At 36.7% G+C, this 23235-nt stretch overlaps 1 long non-coding RNA gene and 1 pseudogene across 1 annotated transcript; one reads left to right on the top strand and one right to left on the bottom strand.

Moving 5' to 3' along the window:
* Nucleotides 1-4858: 4858 nt before the first annotated feature.
* On the top strand, nt 4859-6934 carry LOC149190936 (UDP-glucose flavonoid 3-O-glucosyltransferase 7-like; annotated as a pseudogene).
* Nucleotides 6935-17971: 11037 nt separating this feature from the next.
* Nucleotides 17972-18686, bottom strand: LOC149190935 (uncharacterized). Its single transcript, XR_016256535.1, has 3 exons — nt 18392-18686; nt 18150-18213; nt 17972-18039 (listed from the first exon to the last, which is right to left on the bottom strand). It is a non-coding gene; the product is annotated as an uncharacterized LOC149190935 (long non-coding RNA).
* Between the last annotated feature and the right edge of the window lie 4549 nt (nt 18687-23235).

Genomic DNA, 23235 nt, shown 5'->3' with positions numbered 1-23235 from the left:
CCTGTGAAATAGCTGTCTATCCGTGTGTACCAAGCACGTGGTGCTTGCTTCAACCCATACAGCGCTCTCTTGAGCCTGCACACATGCGACTCGCTGCTGAAGACTTCAAAGCCTTCGGGTTGCTCAATGTACACCTCCTCCTCAATGACTCCGTTGAGGAACGCAGTCTTCACATCCATCTGATGAATGTGCCATCCCATCTGCGCTGAGAGAGCAAGAATCGTCCGTATGGAAGAATACCTTGCGACAGGTGCAAAGGTCTCCTCATAATCGATCCCCTCAATCTGTGAAAAGCCTCGGGCAACAAATCTTGCCTTGTACTTCTCCACACTCCCGTCAGCTGCCTGCTTAACTTTGTAGATCCATCTCAAACCCACCACTGATTTCCCTTCCGGTCTAGGAACAATCTCCCATGCACTGTTTCTGATAATAGAATCATACTCTTCCACCATGGCGTCTACCCATGCGGGATCCTCCACAGCTTCCTCGAAAGAGGATGGCTCAGTCACAACACACTTGCTCATAAGAGCCATGTATCCAGTGTACCGATCAGGTGACTGTCTCTGCCTGCGTTGGGCTGTAGGTGGTCCTACAACTTTCTCTGCATCTTGAGCCAGTCGCTCAGCTTCTGTAAGCGCTTTCGCCCTCTGATGGTTGGCGCTGCATGAGTGGTCTCTTCCACTCCATGAACCTTGTCCTGTGGCTGATCCACGTCCTGAAGCTCATCCTTAGGAACTAATAGCTCCTCATCTGCATGCAAGTGTAGCTCCCTCTCAAGCGAACACTTCATGGCTTTCTCCTCCTGAAATTTTATATCCCGTCGCACAACAGTTTTACCACTGTCTGGCAAATACACACGATAGTTGTGGGGCGTATCAGTGTACCCCACAAATATCCCAACCTCTGCAGTCGGCTCCAACTTCTTTCTGGCATCCTTCGTCACATGCATGTAAACGTTAGCACCAAAAATCCTCAAATGAGAAAGATCAGGCTTCTTACCAGAATAAGCCTCCTCAGGTGTACTCATGCCAAGTATCCTATGAGGACAACGGTTCTGCACATAAACTGCTGTATTGCATGCTTCCGCCCACAAGTGAAGGGGTAGGCCCTGATCATGCAACATTGCCCGTGCAGCACCCACAATCGTTCTGTTCTTCCGCTCAGCTACCCCGTTCTGCTGTGGGTTATGGGGAGCTATGAGCTCTCTACGAATCCCTTCTGCCTTGCAGAAATCCTTGAACTCGTCCGAGATGTATTCACCACCATTATCGCTCCTAAGAGCCTTCACCTTCTTCCCCGACTCCTTCTCGACCAGTGCTTTGAATTCACAGAACTTTGAATATGTCTCGCTCTTCTTCTGCATGAAGAAGATCCAGCACTTACGAGAGAAATCATCAACAAAAATCACATAATACCTGTGTTTTGCTGTCGAAGCAACTGAGAAAGGTCCACACACGTCTGTGTGAATTCTCTCAAGGATCGTCGTGGCGCGACTATCCTTCTCGTGAAAGGTGGCTTTCACAAACTTCCCCAAAGTACACCCCTTGCATTGATCTGACTGCGCAAGTGTGCCTTTAGGAAGCCCTGTAGTGATCTGCTGCAGTATCTTCAAGGCTCCATGGTGAAGGTGACCCAATCTCCTGTGCCACAACTCGCCATCATCCCGGCTCACCAATCCTTCTGCCTTGCCTGCCATTGCTGCGCATCCATCTACATGCAACTGATAAAGGTTCCTCACTCGAACCCCTATCTTCCGGGTCTCACCAGTTGTCTTGCTACGCAGGAAGGCCTTTCCCTCGCTGAAAACAACATCATACCCCTTGTCTTCTAACATCGCCACTGAGATGAGATTCTTCTTCAATCCTGGAACATGCATGACTTCCTTCAATACAAAGGGTTTACCAGACTCCCTCTCAAAGGAAATGGTACCGATACCGGTCGCACTGTATCTACCATCATCACCCATCTCGATGTGCACTCCAAGATCTTTGTCCTCCAGATCAGAGAACAAATCTCTATCTCCCGTCATGTGAAAAGACGCACCACTGTCCAGAAACCACACTGATCCCATCACACTTGAAACCAAGCATGCGATCAATGAAAAATCAAGCTCAAACTGAGAAGCTAAAGCCTCTCCCCCTGCAGATCCAGCAGCTTGCTTGTTCTTCTTCTTCTGCGGACAATTTGTGGCATAGTGTCCATGCTGGTGACAGTGAAAACACTTCACTTTGGACATATCCTGCTTCTTGCCTTTCGCACCAGACTGAGAAGCTTTCTCGTTCTTCCCTTTCTTTGCTTTGGCAGCCAAAGCGCAATTCTCTTCATCAGATACCTTTGATGAAGATCCATTCTCACCTTTATTGTTACTGAGTTTATCCTTGAGCGCCAAGTCGCTCTTGCTTTGGAATAACATTTGCAATCCGTTGAAAGACATTTTCAACAACACTGCTGCAAATTCGAATTCCACCAGCAACCAACTCAACTGCTTCCGATCAACCCTCGCTTGATATCCTGTAAAAATCTCTTCTACAAATCAAGCTGCTCCGATACCATGTAGAAACTTTTTCTACAAATCATCTAGCTCTAATACCATGTAGAAATTTTGAATAATTTAACACATATTCAATGGAGATTATCCTGATCATGTACTAATGCGGAAAACATACACAATACATAAGCTCCTCTACGTTGATCAAGAATATAGCAGCATCAATAACAATAAAACATCAAGAGCATTCACACATTAACACAGTATGTATCACGGGGAAAGCATCTCGCTAAAAACCCCACACTATCTGTATATTAATGATTGAGTCATGTAACATTACACAGCATAATACTTCTCACAAGTATCTCCACCTCTGTTACACACAATACAACTCAGATCTGATCTCCAAATCTCTTCCACTGCTTGCCTGTCTCCACTGCTCAATACCTGCTCAAGAACTGATGAGAATGGCTTCCCAAACTCGATTTTCACCTGCAAAATAGTCACTCACTCTTTGTGGACGTGAGCAAAGGCTAAAATGCGGGCCAGATACGTGAGCAAACTCATTGGCATACTCAATCCCTTGATTGTGCAAGATCTGGTGCACAACTATAGTCACAACTGATAGCAATCTGATTCTCTACCACCTGTCCCTGTTGAACTGAACATGCACTGACATGCAACTGAGTTAACTGATGTATTCTTTAGTTGTATTATGAGTTAATAATTAGTTTAACAACTCATCATTAGTCTATCTGCAGTTAGACTAACTACAACCAGTTTAACTAAGTTAAACTGAACACAACTCCATCAACTGTACCTCCAGTCCACTAAACTCAACTCACTTGAGTTCTAACTGAAGTCATGCATGCAACAACTCAACTGACTCATAAGAAAAACGAATTTCCTTCTGACAGCTGCATGTGCCACTTCCGTAGCTCAAACTGAAGTGCTCCAAGAGAATAAGATTAAGTTTATAGTCCAAATATTATTGTGAGATAATAATATTTGACTTTTCTATTTTTGACAGCCAGTCTAAAAATAGACTTGATCACTCACACTGTGATCACTCACACTTTCATCAAAAATAGAAGTCCATCTATTTTCCCAACTTGATCAATCATCCATAAACATAGACATGATCCATATGTCTAAAAATAGACATAGTCTAAAAATAGACTTGCGCCAAAAATAGCCTGCGGGCCCACTTAGTGAAGGCGACTCTTTTCACTAAGCTCCATCATCTTGTTGCAATCTCAACAATCTAAAACTCACTTCACAAGAAGGCAAACCATTTGAAGATCCAGCAAAATACAGACAACTTGTTGGATGTTTGATTTATCTATCTACTACTTGTCCTGATATAACTTTTGTTGTTGGAATACTTTCGAGATTTATGCATCAATCTTGTAAGGTGCATTGGGTAGTGGAAAAAATAATTCTTAAATATTTAAAAGCAACTCAAACGGATGGCATCAAATATTTCAAAGTTTCAGGTTGCCATCTCACTAGTTATTCAGATTCATATTTTGATGGAGATAAGGAGAAATGAGTCTCTAGTTCTGGTTATTTGATGAATCTTGGATCAACAACCATCAGTTGGAGATCATGTGAGCAATATGTTCTTGCTAATTCTATTAGTGAAGCCGAATATGTTGCAGCAACTCAAGCAAAAAAATAAATTATTTGGCTTCTCAAAATACTTGAAGATTTAGACTAAAAACAAATGGCTTCAACTCCTCTAGTTGTTGACAGTTCTTCTACAATTCAATTGTCCAACAATCCAAAGTTTCATGTTCGAACCAAACATATCAACAACAAGTATCATTTGATTCGAAATCATGTAGAGGCCAAAACAATTCATGTGACACATTGACCTACTTTAGAACAACATTCGGACTTGGAAATTTTGAAAAATTTAAACATTTGTTTTCTATGTCAAATCTCTCTTCAGATAAAAAGAAAAATGTTAAATAATCCTTAAAATTTTTGTATAATCATAATTAAGACATAAATTAGTTATTTCCCATATTTTTAATTATAGAGACATAACTATCTCCCTCCCAATTTAATTGTATAAATACATCCTTCTCTTTAATAAAAAAAGTTAATGAGAAAGTATCGTAGAATACTATCATCATGAAGTTCTGCAAACACTTATCATCACAATCTTAAAATGGAAAAGCATGTAATCAAAATCGATGTCAATATTTATTCTGCATTTATGGCCAGACAATCCTTATCTCAATGGAGTGCCTCAAGAAAAGAAAGGATTGCTCAATCAACAACTAGTCAACCTTCGTTTCAATGAGGCAAGGATTGCTAAATCAACAACTAGTCAACCTTCGTTTCAATGAGGCTTTTGCCCACACGATTTAATGTATAGTATTCATATGGACGAAATCGCATCAAGGATTGATAATTGCGTGCTTGCAGTGTGACGAAAGATTGAGAATTTAGTGTTTGCAGAGTGGCCGCTGACAGATCGTTACAATGGCGGAAAGAAATGTTGACGTTGTGGCCTTCCCGTTTCTTGCACAGGGCCACATGATACCCTTTATGCGACTGTGCGAACTTCTCTCCTCTAGATATCTCAATGTAGTCTTCGTCACGACTCCTCTCAATGCCAAGCGCTTCCGTAGCGAACAAGCGGATGGTTGGGGTGTTAGGGTGGTAGAGATCCCCATGCCTTCTGTCCCAGGGCTGCCCCAGGGAGTCGAAAATACTGAGCGCCTCCCCGATAGCTTTGAAGAGTTCTTTCGGGCCATGGAGGAGACGCAGCCTTCTTTGAGAGAAATGTTGGTACGCCTTCGACCCACCTCAATCATTCTTGATTTCGCGCCACTTTATCTCATGGATCTTGCCACCGAATTGAACATATATACCATATACTTCCCCGTAATTGGAGCTTACGCCAATTGTCTCACGTACTCCCTCGTCATCAGCCTGCTCCTGTCACATAATAATGGCGATCATCCTACCTCGCTAAGTCTGTCTGGCCTCCCAAAGCGATCTCACTTCGTGACTGTGATTTGCTCCCTCCTTTTCGTGAAGCGGTCGAGGGCAATCCAGATTCCGTTAAGGATATATTCACCCTCCTTGCTGAACACTCGGATAAGTTCAGCCTAACGGTTAAGGATATATTCACCAACACTGTTCGACACTTTGATAAGTCCAGCCTAGCAGTGGTTAATACGTTCTACGAGATGGAAGAGGACATGTTGGATCACATGGGAAGCACATTTGGGAAACCTGTATGGAGTATAGGCCCTCTGGTGCCTAAAATTACCACTTCATCTGGGAGTTCCAGATTTTCAGATTCAGAGTGCTTGAAATGGCTGAATTCTCGGGAGCCTGAATCGGTAATCTATGTCAATTTCGGCAGCCACATTGCTCTTTCGGCTCATCAAATGCTGGAAGTTGCGACGGGGTTGGAAGCAAGCGGGCAGTCTTTCCTATGGGCGATGAAGAAACCGAACGACATGGATGACGCATGTTTTATTTCCTCCGTTCCAGTGGATTTGCAGGCCTTCATCCAAAGGTACATTGGTGCAGGCGCCCGATCTGAGTGTAGGGGTTTGGTCATTTTGGGTTGGGTTCCTCAAGCTCAAATATTAGGGCATCCTGCCACGGGTGGACACGTGAGCCATTGCGGTTGGAACTCGACGTTGGAGAGCATTGGGCAAGGAGTCCCCATCTTGGCGTGGCCCTTCCAGCACGATCATCCCTTCGAGGCAAAGCTCCTAGTGGAGGAATTAGGAGTGGCTGAGGAGATTCGGCGAGAGCTAAATGACAGTGGAGTGTTTGTGGTGAAGAGAGAAGAGGTGGAGAGAGCAGCCAAGCTGATAATCAGAGGAGAAAAGGGCAAAGAGATGAGAAGGAGGGCACTGCAACTGAAAGAAGGTGCAGAAAGAGCAACCGCAGAGGGTGGATCTTCTTTTAAAAACCTGGATAGGCTTGCCTTGTTAATACGTAGCATGTCAATTTGATTTGGATTTCTCCCACCAGCTTTGGTTCTTCCATGGACAGACCGGCTATATGAATCGGGTTTCAAGTATGAAAAATTTTCAGTTCTTCAGTTCTTTTATTTTCAGTTCTTCAAGTATGAAAAATAGTTTTTTTATTTTCAGTTCTTCTAGTGCTGTCAGTATTCTGTGCAATCAAATCTGTATGGTAGGTATCGTAGACTGTGTGCCAATTTTCGAAATCTGCAATTTATATTCAGTGTAAACAAATCCTTATAGTCTGGTTTGTGTGGATGTTAATGCTCACAGCGATCGCACCTGCCTTTAATGTTCTGTAAGGTGGATGTGTGTCACTCCCCTGTCGGCATTATGTAGCTATGAAATATCATAAATGGTCTGGTATAATCTGAGTCCCGTTTTCACTGGTCCAGATTCTTTTGTATAAATATATTTTATGCGCAATATATATAAAAGTCAGGTTGGTATCAATGGTTAAAATTTGATTGATAAATTTTCTGTCAAGAAGCCGGTTGAAGCTGTTTATTACACCGAAATCATTTTCGATGATGCTCTGCTTAATTAAGTTTAGATGTTTAATACGATCATTTTCATATAAAGTGATCTTTTCCTTCTTTTAGATTTCCATGATTTAGCAAAACTTGGCCTCTTTATGGTAATTTCATTGAGTTGCAAGTGGCTTTGATCAGAGCAATCTTTGGAGTGTCGTGATTTTATTATATGAAAAATTATCACTTTTACCTAGATAAAATAGAGTAAGTTACTTTTAGTCTTTTATTATAAATCATAAAACATTTTTGAAATTACTCTATTTTCTTATACAACTATCTAACAATACTATAATGCCAAATTTCACAACCGTATATGTTAACAAAAATACCCAAATTTCACAACCATATATGTTAACAAAGATAACTAGAGTAATTTCTTCCCCTAGGATAACTAAAATTTGTTGATTTACCACTAGTTTGAAATAATAAGTTTTTCCATTTTTAATTTATTATTTTTTTAATATTATAATTTTATTAAATTTATGAAAAAAATTAATTCCAAAATATTTTTATAAAATTATTTTTTCCAAATTATTATATAAATAAGATTTTTTAATTTAATTAATATTAATAACTTTTTTAACTTATAATAAAAATTGAATTAAAAAATTATTAATAACAATAATAATGTTAATGTTTTTTTAGATACATATTAGCACAATCACATTAGTAAATGTGGTTGTTATACACTATTTTGATACGTGGATTGATGTATAAAAATTGGAAAATGATGTCGATCAATATATATCAACCACATTTATTAATGTGGTTGTGCTAGTTACGTTGAGTTCCTATTTTAATTTATGGATATGAGCTTGAGAATTTTTATTTTTTTAAATGAATGCACGATATTTCATGAGACCATAATATTCTTCCTCATATAAAGCATTGGAGCACTGGGATTTAATTCACCACTTTCATCTTGGGCTTTTAATAAATATTTAAACAATAAATTTGAAACAACATTTGAATAGACATGTGGCATTCACCTGCCCAAGGTGACCACATTATGAATTATGTTATGACGACAATTTGTTTAGAGTGTTATATTGGAAGACACGCTACAACACAAGGGGGGGTTTTAAGACCATATTTGAAACAATTTGAAGGTCCATTGTCTTTACTTGAGACAAAAAAAGCTTTTGTATTGTCTTAAATATTGTCTTTGAGGAAGTGTCTGAAATTATTTTCTTAATTTTTTTTTCGCTATAAAGATAATATATAATACAAACAGTAGTCTCTTAGGAAACAATTTCATTTTTGTGTCTCCAGAGGGACTAGTTGCAATTAAAGACATAATTTCTTTATAGAGAGAATGTCTTTAATCCTAGCTATTGTCTCTATAGAGACAATAAAAATTATATTTAAAGGCAAATAAATCAACATAACAAATATTTGATTAAAAATAAACTACAATATCATTGACTAATTCATGTTAGGGCATAGTGGAATCGAACCACCAACCTATTGCTTATAAGGCAAGTGCTTTTCCATTGAGCTACCACCTTTTAAATAATTATGTGAGACAAAAAGAAACCTATGTATTGACTTAAAGAAACTTATGCATTATCTTAAAAATTGTCTTAGAGATTTATGTTACCAAAGAGATCAATGTCCTCAATTTATAAAGTTAAATTTAAAAAACAGACAACACAAAAAGAACAAAAAAAACTATTACTCAACATTGACTACATACCTCAAAATGATCATTTGTTGGGGTTTTATTTATATATTTGGTGGGGGCTTGTAGGTTTAGTAGAAATATAAAAGTAGCTCTCTTTGTAACCATGATAAAAGAAAGGTCAATTTTTTTACGTTAAATTTAAACCGATAATCTAACAATATCACCTTATTCATATTACTACAAAGCAACGATTTCTACATGTGAATACTTGATCATGCCAACATCCTCTGTTGTGGGCGACCACTTGTGTAGAGCCTCAAACATCTCAATGTTCTGTGGTAGAGTTATCACAGAATCTCTATACATGGATATCAAGGGCCATTCTCTAGAGACAACAATTTATCAACAAATATCCTTGTGGAAATTAACTACGACATGTAAAACTTACATATTAGATATGTTTGTCTATTTGATAAACACACTATAGATGAAAACTAAAATCAAATTGAAAATCAAAACAAATTAAGAATAAACTTTGAGAAGGTAAATAATTACAATCACAAGGGAAGAGAGAAACTAGACATGTGCTAGTAGTAAAGAGGGAGCATTAAACAACAATGGGTTCAAAAAGGAAAAAAAAAAGAATAACATGTGATAGATAGAAAAGAAGACAACACATAAATAAAATATCCAAGAAAACTAAGATTCAATTGTGGGAAGATATATAGTTACAATATTTTATAGTGGAAGAGATCAAATTATACAACTACGAAAAAAATAAAAATTAACTAATAAATTCATGAAATAAGACTATTTCAACATCTCAAATGAAGTTACAATGTACTACCACATTATCTAATCATTTGTTTAATTTGGTTGCACTTTATCTAACAAGAAATAAGAACTCATTAGTACAAATCTCCATGACACCATACTAAATAACCAAGGGATATTGCCTAACAAAACCTGATTCACATTGTGCCTAGATTTATATGGAATAAATACAAATTGTCGAGAGTTGAATCATGAATGCTTACTATGCTCTTAACTTTCATGGCCCCATTCTATATTTACTTGTTGAAATTCATGTTCAAAGAAAATGATTTCCTTGGCCCATTTTCCAACTTGATCATTCTTCTTTCCTCTTCCAATGGAAAACATTATGCTATTAATTTTCCATGCCTAGTGTAAATTTTACCTTTTTAAGAGGTAATTTATGCCCGTGTATTTTTGAAAAACTTAGCCTCCAACTCATCATACTCAATGAACTAAATCTTCAACATAAATTTATTTAGATCTTATTCAACTAAGATACTATCATTTCCAAGCATTGCCAAAACTTTCCTGAACCATCATTAATAATACTTATACTATTTCCATCATGGCTAAGGTTCTAATAACCTTAGCAGATCACAACAACCATCATTAATATTACTTGTACTATTGTTGTCATTCCTAAGGTTCTAATAACCTCGACATATCACATTTTTTTTTCCTTAAAGTTTTCCTAGTGAGAAAAAGAGTATGTTTGAAGACAAGATACTTTATGTATGTTTAGTTTTTCATTCATGTTGTGAATCTGCAAGATACTTCCTACAACACTCACAGACCTTCCAAACAAAGTGATGTTAAATTTGAGTTCTAAAGAAACAAATGTGGTTTAGTCAGCTGTCTCCATTGATGCAAGATGCAAATATTGTCAGAATACCAGTTCCATTATGAAAAAACCACCATAGGAAACCACTTCAAAAACCACTACATGACAAGGTAGCTTTGAAAATTTTAACTTTGAAAGACCACAACTCGTTGCAATGGAAATCAAGCATTGCATCTTTCACTTGTCTTTGTCAACTACATTAGATTGAAAATTGGAAGAATATAAAATTTCATTTTAAAGTACTACCATCCCTCATTCGATGGTATGACATATTCACCCAACAAAGAGAAACCATATCATTCAAATGCTATCTATCGATAGAGGGAAAACAAGCCATTTGGTAGTCACACATCGTGAATAAGTCCTGGACAATAGAGATGTAAAAAAATGGAGCTTATATATCCTGTTGAATTAAAAAATGCAGCACCCTCAAATGAGACAAGGGGAAACACTACCAATTTGTCACACGAAGGAAATCAATAACTTACAACACTAAAATTTTCCTATCTTACTTTAAGTAACTGAAATCCTACCCTTTTTGAAACAACAAAACAAGCAAATCTTGAACATAATATATTTTGACAAAATTGATACTATAAAGCATATCAATATAAACATATAGTTAAATGATGTCATGAGTATCCTTGTGATAATATTAAAAGTGTGGTTAGAAAAACATATTTCACAATCTCAATTTTTTTCAAAAATGTCGCAAGGCGCAACGCTTAGAAGAAAAATGACGTTCATTAGTTGTCAAAAATCATGTTTCAAATAAGTGTTAGAAAAAAATTATTGCTTAATCCTTTTGAACATAGAAAAAATCTATTGCTTAATCCTTCTGAACATAGAAAAAATTTATTGCTTAATCCTTTTGAACATTTGATGAATATAGTTCCCATGTTTGAATACAACTTAGGCCATTTTAGTTAACCAAGGCAAGCTAGATCTAGCTCCATAATGTAAAAGACAAATAATGTGTTCTAATTCTAAATAAACGATGAATGTATAAATTTTTGCTATTTAGGTAGTGCTGATCTCATCATTCGTTTTGTCTCTACATTAATATATTCAAGCTATTCGTTTTTTCTTCATTCGATCATTTGAATGAAGACATTATTTGTAGCTCTTTTGCAAATTTCATGTTTGTGAGTCTTGCAAGATGATATTTTTGTTGCCTTTGTGGAAGCCTCAAATCTCCTTATAAATAAAAGTAATTATCCTAGCTTATTGCAAGAAAATGATTGCAATTAAGTTATAATGGAAGAAAAAGGGCATATCTATTTGATTCTTTGTCAACAACTTGATCTCCCATAAAATATTGATGGAGTTGTTATAAAAATTCAATCAAGAATAAAATTCAAGCTCTATTTTGTTAGTTCCACCCTCTTGGAAAAATTGTGGTGTGTTGTTTGAGTTTCATACTCGGTGGATTTATTAGTTCCACTCTTGGAAAAATGTAATGTGTTGTTTCAAGTTCAAAATTAGTGGATTTATAAATTTCATCCGTGGAAAAAATTTTGTTTGTTGTTTCAGTTTCATATGGAGAGTTACCAATGAGTGCACATAAGGAGTCCATGGATGCGTTGACTACCCTAATGTAGTAGATTTCCACAACATGCTCCGAGTAGCAGCAACCTACAAATAAATTCTCGCAATTCCAGGAATATGCAAGGAAAAAACATACATGTTTATAGCGGTTCAAGCTCAAAATGTTATAGCTCTCTAGATTCTTGAACATATCAAACCAAAAATGGAAATTCTACTTTGGAATCAGTTACCAAGTTTGAGATATTTTGAAATGGTCAGTAAATAGGGTGGAAAGGGGTCTCGGTAACTAGTTATAGATGATTTTGAAATGGACATATAAGGCACCATATGTTTGAATAAGGAGGCACTCTTCCCTCACATGTAATGTGAGTTGATATCTATGGAAGGTAATTATTGGAAGTTTTATAGCCCTCTCTCGTTCCATAAGAGATCCAGAGCCAACATTCTCACCACTTATAGCTAAAGATATCACCCATTGAAGAAATTGAATCAACATGAGCTCATATAATTGTTTTTCTATTGAATGATTAGTTGATCTAGCACCAGTAGTAATGTTTTTTGTTGACCCAATCATTTCAGTTGACTCAGAAATGAAGTTTAACCAGTTTTTCTATACTAGATTTCCTAGATCACAATCCTGTGCTAAGGCCAAATATAGCTTACCCAACTGATGCAGTTATATAAGTAATAAGGTGGACATAACTAATACTAAAGCCATATCTTATAAATATGACCATACCTATTATTTTCTTCTCTAAGTCCATACCAATAAGGCACCCATATCTTTGCCAATATTCATGCTCATATGCAAGGCTTGTAACATTTGAAGCATCAGACTAAGCCTATGTGAAAAACCAAAGCCAACCACGATAAAGATAGGAACATAGGAAAACACAAGAGCCAACGGTAAGTCAAGGAGTGTGATTTTCCCTCCAGTAAACTGTGGTTTTGTAAAGCATAAGTGTATTAGGGAACTGATTTACACAAGTCAGGGGTGGCTAAAGAATTTTCGCAAAATTCTTGTCAAATTGTTTATGATGGAGCACATTGTTATAATGAGTTATAAGCTAGGGGTGGCTAAAGTATCCTTGTGAAATGCTTTGGATGTATCCTAGAAGAGTGATTAAGTAGTTAATATTACATGTGTTGAGGGCTTTATATTTGAGTAATATTTGGCATTTTGATTTTCTTTATTGGAAATAACACAAAAAGGAAAAAATTGGGTAAGCTTGGAAGGTATTTTCGAGTGGAGTCTCCACAAAAGGAGGCTTGTGGGAAATATATCCAAGTATTGGGCTTTTGGGCCCAAAGTTGTGAGTTTGGAACCGAAGGTAATGAGTTCAACATTCTAATTTGTTATCATCATCCTCAGCTAATATATTCCTTTCATGGATACTAAATACCCATTATTCTACTTGGCTTCAACAAACAAGATAACATAAAAATTATGTGTTCATCCCCTCATTCCAAGAATGATACCAAGAGTAAACTAGTCCGTTGCAGTTTTAACAACAAAATCAGGTAGGCCTACAAGATTCATATGCTATAACTTACAGAGTTTCCTTTGAAACATATGGTAGTAATGTTTCAATGGAAACAAAAATATGTAGTAATTGAGAAACTAAGTTATCTACTATGTACACACTAATCAACTTCTGAAATTAAATAGTGGAAGTACTTCTTACGGTGTAAGGGACTCGTGAGTAGAGGAATTACACTCCCTCCAAGTTATGAAGAGATTAATTGCTTCTACTCTCTTTCTCCAAAATTCAGTAAGGACCTAATGATGAGGGTGCAAACCTTGGATTCTTTCCTTTGGTTTCATGGGCTTAGTCCCACAATAACACAAGTTATCTAAATTCTAATTATTTCACCTTGGATGATTGATTGAACCACATTTTAAGCAGGAATTCATGGGAAATCTTGGATTCTTGGATTTTATGGAATGATCGAAGGCATTGTACAAGGCTTGTAAGAATATCTCTCTGAAATGAGAATGCTTGAGCTCGTCATGCATCCTCCTCATTAAAAGAATAAGACCTGAAGAATAATTCCATAATGTTAGATAGTAGCATAGAAAACTAATGAAGTGAACAGACTAAGACTTGGACCATGTTGAAATTCATGATTATAATGAGTTATAAGTGAAATATTATGGACTTTTTCAGATTATAATTTTTCTTACCATCCTACATAATAGAATCAATGATAGAATCAATGGCTTCTTAAATCTCTCTTTAACTCTAAGTAATTACTCCATCTAAGGCCCAATAAAAACAGCGATAAAGGCAACCCATGAAACCAACACCCATGTTATTCTTGGTGAGTGTAGTCCTCCACCCTGGGATAGGGTGCTATTTACGGTTCCTACACTTGAAAATAGAGATCCATCCATATGCAAATTGCGTTATATAGGATAAAAATCCATAACCATATATAGGTTGACCAATAACAAAGAAAACACATTTTCCAATTTATAAAGTGACAATTTAGTGAAAGCTTAAGAAACAAATGCAAAGCGTAATATATATTTTTTGAGTAAAAGGTCCTTGTAGTGATATCTATGTTTTCTAGGTCTAATCTAATCTGCACTTATCACCGATTAATAAGAAATTGGCATATCTCTATCAATATGCATGGAGGATTGCCGAATATAGGGATAACACAAAGCTCGTATTGATTGGGATATTCATTTGGATGTGAGAATACCTAAGTAGTTACTTATTGGTAAGGTAATTTATTTATTGGCAAGACATTTTCTATTATTCATTTAGATACGAAAGGCATAAGACTTTAATAAGGATATGAAATTATCGATCTCTTAATACTCTCATTTTACTTGAATTATTGACATGGATCAAGGAATAAATATCCTTGCCTGTGATTTGGACTTTTATGCTCACCACGATCACATTAAATGAGATATTGATGCATTAGCAATTCACACTTTCATTGCTTCTAGTCCTAGATCAATGGATTTGAAACTGACACCGCTTCCCGAAGAGGGTTGCTACGGGTTTGTTTCTTGTCATACCATCAAATGTGGGCCACTCCTATCAAAACGAGGGAATCTGCGAGGGAGCAAGTCCCTGCGTCGAGTGGGGTAGGATTCTTTTCTACCCTGGCGCGATGGAGCCAGTAAGAGTGCAGAGAGAGCTTTCTTTTCACCCGGAGTTATGTAAAAACAAATCAAAGTATATGAAAAGGAGTTAAATGCGACTCAAAGCAAAACATGTATAAATAAAACCTTCAATGTATTGGGTAGAGCCCATGGCACTAGATTGCACTTGTACTGGATGAAATTATAACAGCTTGCACACCTGCGGATGCTCTCCAGGAATATATGGTGCCTGGAAAATTCGATGTCTAATGGCATACAACATGGGAAAGTCATCATGGCAATACCAGTGAAGCTCAGTCCCTACAGCATGCTCAGTCCCTATAGTGCAATACGTAGCAGCCTGGAGCTTCAAGGAGATTCTCTGGGATTTGTAAAGCCCTTGTGGGCAAAGGCCTGCAATGAGCAAATCCAAGTATGTCTATGTCTTTATGCCAAGGAGACTGGTTATAGCAAGTTTTTATTTAGACTTATTCTTTTGCTCCCTGCTCATCTTCCCCATCAGCTTGTAGGATAACACTTTCCATCTTTTTTTAATAATATATAATTTTAAAACTATAAAAAAATTCACAGAAATTATGAAGTCTTAGATAAAAGCAGTAAAATGTATTTTATAGTGTCAATGAACACAAGCATTAGTTGGCCAACATTTTGAATTTTTGTGTTGTAAAAGCTTACCTTTTAAGCTTTCAGTTGGCTAATATTTTGAATTTGTGTGTTGTATTTTAGATGAATACATGAAAATCTAGGAGCACTTGTTTAAAAAATAAACAAACATTTTTGGCACTCATGCCTTTGATTCATTAAATGTCATGTTCAAAATATAGCCATTTTAGCAACAAGCAGTTGACATTAAATTCATGAGGTTGGACAGAGCACTTATTTAAAAATTAAACATTTTGGGCACTAGGGCCTTTCATTCATTAAATTTCATGTTCAGAGAAAACAATTTTTTAACACCTTGAGGCTTTTAGTCATTAAATTTCATGTTCAAAATATAGCTATTTTAATTAATAGCAAGAAGCTGACATGAAGTGATGCAGTTGGACAAAATCACAGATTCTAAGAGATTGATGCACAGATTCTAAGAGCTTGATGCACATGATGACCAACTTCTTTAACAGTAGAAATTGGAAACTGTAAGTTTTTATATACTAAAGTAAATCTTGCATATTAAGACAATACAGACAAACTCAATAATAAAAAATTGCATGGCTTTCTGACAAGGCAAAGAGCACAACACCTCCATGCCTTGAACATGATTCTTAGCAGTATGACTTCAACTATAATTGAGACCTTACATGGTCAAAAAAATATTTGACCGCTCTCATCATAGTATCCTATGCATGTACACCCAACTTCATTACATTTCAAAACAGTCCTCCATTACCACAACAGGAAATGATATAAAATGAAAAAAACCAGGACCTTTTGCCAGAGCATCTGTCTTTACAATAAATTCAATATACTGAACATAGAGTAACAAATCATAAGTATGTGGGAAATATTATGTCAGCCTTTGATTAAATAATGCACTTTAAAGTTCTGCAGATGCCAAAGATAGATAAAGCCCTTAAAGAATAAAGCATGTTCTTTGCTTCTTTTTCTTTGGTGGTTGAAGAATCACCTTAATTGCGGCATCAAAAACGACCTTAACATTCTATAATAAAGGTAAAACTAGAATACCTTCAGGAGATTTGAAAATAGAAACCAATGTCAATCTGATCTAGGAGTGTACTCGAATGGACGAAAAACTGATAAAAAGGTTGTCAATGAGAATTTAATACAAACAACAAGGCACATGTAATTAGATTACAAGAAAGGAACAACTTTGAGACAGCCATAGAAAATGGCGTTCAACTAAACACCCCAAGCTAATCTGTAACAGAAAGGGAGAGAATAACAATTTTCTTCATTGCGTTCAATGAGTAGTTGCATGCACTTCAATAAAATAGGCCTGCAGATAATGATTACATGCACCTAAAGATGACCTACTAGGCCCACAACGAACACAGAGCATGATTTGAGTTCTTTTTGGTACTGTTAGATTGACATGACTATTTGGTCTGTCTGATCTGTGCTAAGAAGGTTGTGATTCCCACTAAATCAACTGTCAGAAAAGTTCTACAAAAGAAACTATAACTACCCCTCTGACCAACTTAGTACCTCAAGATTTAAGACATATGAGGTCAATTACCTTAGGAAAAACACTACTATCCCCATTCTTTGTAATGATGTTGCAAGTTTATATGTATTTTTCATTTAAAATTAATGCGTTTTTCCTTTGATATACCTGCAAAATCTCTCTCCATGGGCATACTTGTTGTGTTTTAGAACTTCATTCAATGTATGCTGCAGCCCCGATTTGCTTCTTCAAATCTTCACCCTACCAAGACAGAGATGTATATTGGTGTAAGTTATTCCTTGGAAATAATAAGGTACTGAAAATGTAAATCCTATATTCAAATGCCAATGTGATTGTTCTCACTAGGCTCCTAGAATATCAAAACTTATAGGGAAGTAATTGGATAAAGTATGACAACAATATAATGAATGATAGATGCATAAAACAATCAACAGGGCCATATTATACATAGGAAAAAATAATGCTAGAACCCATGTAACTCACTTTTCTTACTGGCAAACTTGAACGAAGTTGATACAATAACAAGACAAGCTTGCCAGGGATGAAAACATGAGGAACATAATCTTGCCAGGGATGAAAACATGAGGAACATTTATATAAAATGAGAGATAGTCAATTGGGGTTATCTTGGATAGTTGGGTGGAATGGTTGTTATCTTCCATACCCAGGTTCAAGCCCAGGTTCAAGCCCCTGCAAGTGACTAAGCTATAATGCATTGATAATTATTGTTGTAACAGTTTTGTGCCTATGAATATTGTTGTATTGGTTTTGAGACTTGCGAACAAAAACAATAGTTCTTGATAACTTATACTTATAAGAGACTTTATTACAATCACAGGTTCCTAAAGAAAGAACACACTTGAGCTGTCAAGATTGGGGCTGCTCTAGGATGATCAGCAAAAAACTGTTTGTCTTCTCGTAAATCTGTAGCCATAGAAAATGAATTTTTAGTTAAAACCGGGAAACAAATTAGATCTCGATTTAAGAAAACAGTCCAACTAAAGATAGTTAATTGGGGATGAGCCTATCCCCACCTAATTTTGTCCCCACCAAAATGATAGGCATAGATGGTGCGTAGTGTCTCAATTCTGGAATCCTCTAACACATAAGAAACAAGAACCACAAAGCAAACAGGAAAAAATCTTAAGGATCATTTTCAAAAGTTAAAAAAAAAAAGCAAACCTAAAGTAGACATTTCTCCTTTCAAGAACCATGTCCAATATAATCTACTTCAAAAAAAAAAAAGATGAAACACAAAGCTATGGTAAGCAATTACCTTTTTGAAAATGTTTTCATAACTGGCCTTGCTGATCAAGGAGAAAGCCAGGAGGAAGACATCTGCACCTCTGTAACTCAGGGGCTTGAGCCTGTTGTAATCCTCTTGCCCTGCAATAATATGTCTGCAACTATTAACCTATGAAAAATATGCCATACTCCCCCTTTCTGCCACCAATATAATCTACAAGTCTCTCAGAAGTAACCGCTAATATGCATCCAGAAGAGTTTGATAGGAATATGCAACATGCCAGAGGACATCTTGGGAAAACTTGCTGTATAATCTATACACATTTTCATATCAACCTGGAACTTTGCATAGTTTAAATCTCCAACTGAAGACAAAGTTTTGCTACCCAAGAGGTTATCTCAAAGGAATTGTACAGTCGTAACGACATGTGAAGGAAACTTCGAGAATATATAACCCCATCTTTAAAAACATAAACTTCTCAATCTTTTTTGCCACAGTGCGGTCAATCTCCTGGGAGTTAAGGCTTTGGGGATACCCACGTGGCTAAAATAGGTGCAAGAGCTTACTCAGTATATATTACCAAGTGATGAGAGTAAGGCAAGCTCTGGTTGAGCGAGACCACTGGGTATGGGTGGGTGGTGCAATCCAATGCAATGCGTGCTAAATTAGAAGCCTCTTCTTTTGAGTACTCCTTTCTGAGAGTTATATCAATGAATTCATCCAGCCTCCCAGAATGTACAAGAGGCCTTATTGAAGAAGAGTTTATCCTTGTTTCTCCAGTGAGAAGCTGTAGCAGTATGATTCCAAAAGCATACACATCACTTTCCTCTGTAAGACGACCAACTGTGGTGTATTCTGGGGCCAAATATCCCATGCCTACAGAAGATTTCAGGATTGAATACACTATGTCATCCGCTAAAAGTTTATGCAAACTGCAATCTGAAAGAAGAGGATTTAAGTGTTGATCAAGAAGAATCTTCTCAACTAAAAAGGTGGATTTACAGGTGAAGCACCACACTGCTGAAGTGCCAATTTATATTCTTACATGTTTTAGTGCTCTAATAAAGTGGAGAATTTGCATAGACTAGTATTCTTTTGTAGATAGATGGAGGCATGGGCTTGTGGTTTAATAAAGTGGAGAATTTGCATAACACAATTCTAGAGCTCCATCCTCAATAATGACAGCGACATTCTTCCTGCTGGCCATATATAAGCTAATCTAGGTCCTTGTGCATGCTACTGAGTAACACTGTTCTTGCCGTTGGCTGTATACAGGCTAAGCTAGGTTGTTGTGCATGCTTAAGGGTCAATATCTTTTTTGTAAATTGTAATGACATTGTGTCTTGGTAATAAAGGAAAATTAACTTCACCTTTAGATAGATAAATATACTTTCTTTTAGACTTTACGTTTTTATGAAATAGACGATATGGGTATCTAATTTATCAAAATCACCCATGACATTTATGTGGTTTTTGTCCATTGATTACACTACACTCATGGGCTGTCAATGTAGTGGGACTTGCATCTGGTGTTAGTTCAGCTAGCATATTGTTTTCTTCTCTATGAACATGGCTAGCACATGTGCACATGTAGTTTTAAACCTCGGTACACTCCAACTTGGCACTACACCATAGCCTAAACAGAAACCCTGTTTGAGTTTCTTGCTAGAACTATAATTACCAAGTTTTGATCCATCTCAGAATTTGTTGATTTGTTTGAAATTGAATCTCTTTTTGGGAATGAATTAGCGGAAATAAAATAATGGTTTTGAATAAGCATCGCAGAATGTTTAAACTTTATAGTTCTCTTTACATTGCAGTTTAAAATTTTGTTTGCAAGAAAACATTTGCCAACTTTTGTTGGACTTAGAAGGGTAACTTCCAGTTGTAGCATTCTGCATTTTGATTAGAATGGTTTTGAGACTGATGTCAGAGTTCAGATAATTTTCATCTGTGTTTCTTCAATACCCACATAGGAAGCTAATTCCCATTAAATACAGAAACTGGACCGTTCATGAAATTGTGCATTTCAGTAAATCGTTGATAAAATATGGCTACTGAATGTTGTAGAAGTTGGGTCAAATCAGTTATGTTTTGCCACATAATCACAGCTTGACTTGTGTCAAACACATAAATGTTTGAATTTTTTTCTAATCTCAAGCATGTAGTTTTGTGGTATCAAACAAATATTTCTCTTTTGAGTTGTTTGGAAATTACCAGCAGCCAAGATTTGTACTAATTTAGCTTCTATTCTATTATCGGCTAATCAATACCCATAGAATCCTTGTCTTCCACACCGAATTCATTTTGGAAAATATATCTCCTGCCTTGGTATAGTCTTATAATATGTCTAAGATATTCAGTGAATCCTTGACTTTGTTTATATAAATTTGTACATGCCTTTCCTTGTTAATGCCAAAACATTGACTGGAGTACAAGAGGTTGTTCATGTAGTAGTAGATAGATATTGATTTTGGCTTTGTGGCCTATTCCCTGCACTACAGTTGATCGCAGTACTTCAGGTTGATTGCAGTACTTCAGGTCTGGGATCCATTCATATACATGCAACAAATAGAAATGCATTTCAGATAGCTTCACATATGCAAGATGGGGCATAAATTATAATCTATATCATGATAAATATTCGAGGAGCAATGCTTAATACGTAGTTGAAAAAGGATATGGTTGTGACTGTGTCAATGGAGATAACTGAGAACTGCTTGCAGGAAATTGCTGTTGTGATTGAAGATACCAGTTCTGTTGTCGTTGCTACTGTTGATGCTATTGGTGGTGTTGTTGATGCAGTTGGCGAACTACATGCACATAGGCTTAATTATGGTTTTGACTTTGAGGTTGAGGATACTTCTGGTTACTATGCCCTTGTTGCTGCTGAGGCTTCTGAAGATGATGTTGACTAGAAAAACTCTGATTTGTTGAAGAAACCATCTGATTAGAGTAGGCAGTGTTCATGCCATTGAATGAAGAGGCTGTCTGACCATTATTCTGGCTGGCCTGAAGTGGAAGCTCTTGCATAAGCATATGTCGCTGCTCTTGACTAGTCTGTAAACCCAAGCATACACAAAAACAATTGTGAATTATCACAAGTCTGCCTACAATATTAAACTTCAACCTACAAAAATGGAAGGCAAGTTCTAGAGATATCAAAGAGAGCAACACTTATAGATTCCACTTTAACTTTAAAGTTATTATCTGCTTAAGTTACAACTAAATGGTAACAACATTGTGCCCATAAGAAATTGTAGTTATAAATCCTGGCCTTGGCAATGCCATTCCTCTGCCAAGTCCACACATCATTCCAGTGCCATTTCCTACGGTTGGCACTCCACAATCGTTTGAATTGGGTAAGCCAATAATTGGAAAACCAGCAAAAACAGTGACAGCAGATGGCTACAAGCTTCTTCCTACCACTAGTCGATTATAATGTTGCAACCATTGTTGTTGCTCATCAGTGGAGACAGACAGAGACCTTCCTAGAGTGTCTAAGAAGCTCTAATGGGATTTGGTCCTGATAGATAGTAATGACCATTGTTAACTTCTTGATCACATAACTGGGCAATAAGGCTCATGTAATAAAGTCATTAAGATGTGTAATAAATGTAATAAGGAGTCAGATCAAGTAAGGCCCTCACGTGCAGTTGGAGATTCGAACAACTTGCTATCTGACTGTTATTTTCATTTCAAGATATGATAACTGTGAAAAATAATATTCTACATCGTTTTAATTCATATACATTAAGTTTTTATTAATGTATATGAATTAGGGAGTTTAGTGAAATTCCCTTTTGTAAAACACTAACGAGTTCATTTCAATACATTAATTACCAAATAGAGAAAACATTTCATACAGTTTCCATTGGAACAAGAAAGAGGAAAACACTATGTCCAGATTTTATAACTTCACCGGTAGGAATTTAAGTCCAGCAGTAGCTTAAGTATTGAATTCTCTTTAAGTGCCGATTCGGCCTAACATTTTAAGAAAAATTTCAAGAGGATGATAGATGAAATCATCAAAAAGATACAATACATGTGATACATGGAGTGTGAGACTGTAACTACTTTCTTTACATTAATCTTGCGAGTAATAAGTGGTAATTAAAATTTTGTTACGTGCCTATGATGCTGTGATAGAGGTGACCTGATGGTTAACTGTGTGGTGTGGGTGGATGGATCTGTGGTTCTCGCTGTCATGAAATGGGATGGAGAAATATCACAACTGATGAAATGGGATGGAGAAAGATCACAACTGGGAATTACCGTAGGCTTTGGCATCGCCTTTACCATTTTATTTCTTGGAATAAACATCTTCATCATCGTCATCAATGAGGTCGGCATCTGTGACAAATCTCTTCCATAGCTAATGTTTCTTCTAGACTCTATCCATCATCTCCTCAATTGGGATATTGTTCGTCTCTGGAAGGAGAAACAAGACAAATACAGACATAAACAACACCCAGCTGGCAAAGAACAAAAAGATCCCGTATTTGAAATGGCAAAGCATTGACAAGAAGGCCTGTGCAATCACAAAAGTGAACAGGAGATTCACGCAAACGGTCACACTCTATCCAGCAAACCTTGTTTCCAGGGGAAAGGTTTCACAGGGAATCAGCCATCCCAGTGGTCCCCATGACCAGGCAAAGGATGATATGAAAACGCAAACCAGTAACACTATTACAGTGCCGTGAGGAAGGTCTGTAAAGTGCTTTAAAAAAACAAAAATAAAAATATGTCCATGAACCATGTGGGCCCTCCCATGAGTGCCACATGCCTCACCTCCTTCATAACGTAGAATGCAGGGCTTAAACCATGCCCAAGAGAAAAATAAATATCACTTGGCACCCATGGCAACCATTCGG

This window comes from Pinus tabuliformis, chromosome 3_1 (assembly GCF_031772625.1).
Source record: "Pinus tabuliformis cultivar Carrire ecotype Pingquan chromosome 3_1, CPIR1, whole genome shotgun sequence".
In the NCBI taxonomy this organism is placed as follows: domain Eukaryota; kingdom Viridiplantae; phylum Streptophyta; class Pinopsida; order Pinales; family Pinaceae; genus Pinus; species Pinus tabuliformis.
The sequence above is the reverse complement of the archived record's forward strand: the minus strand, read 5'-3'. Positions and strand labels throughout refer to the sequence as shown.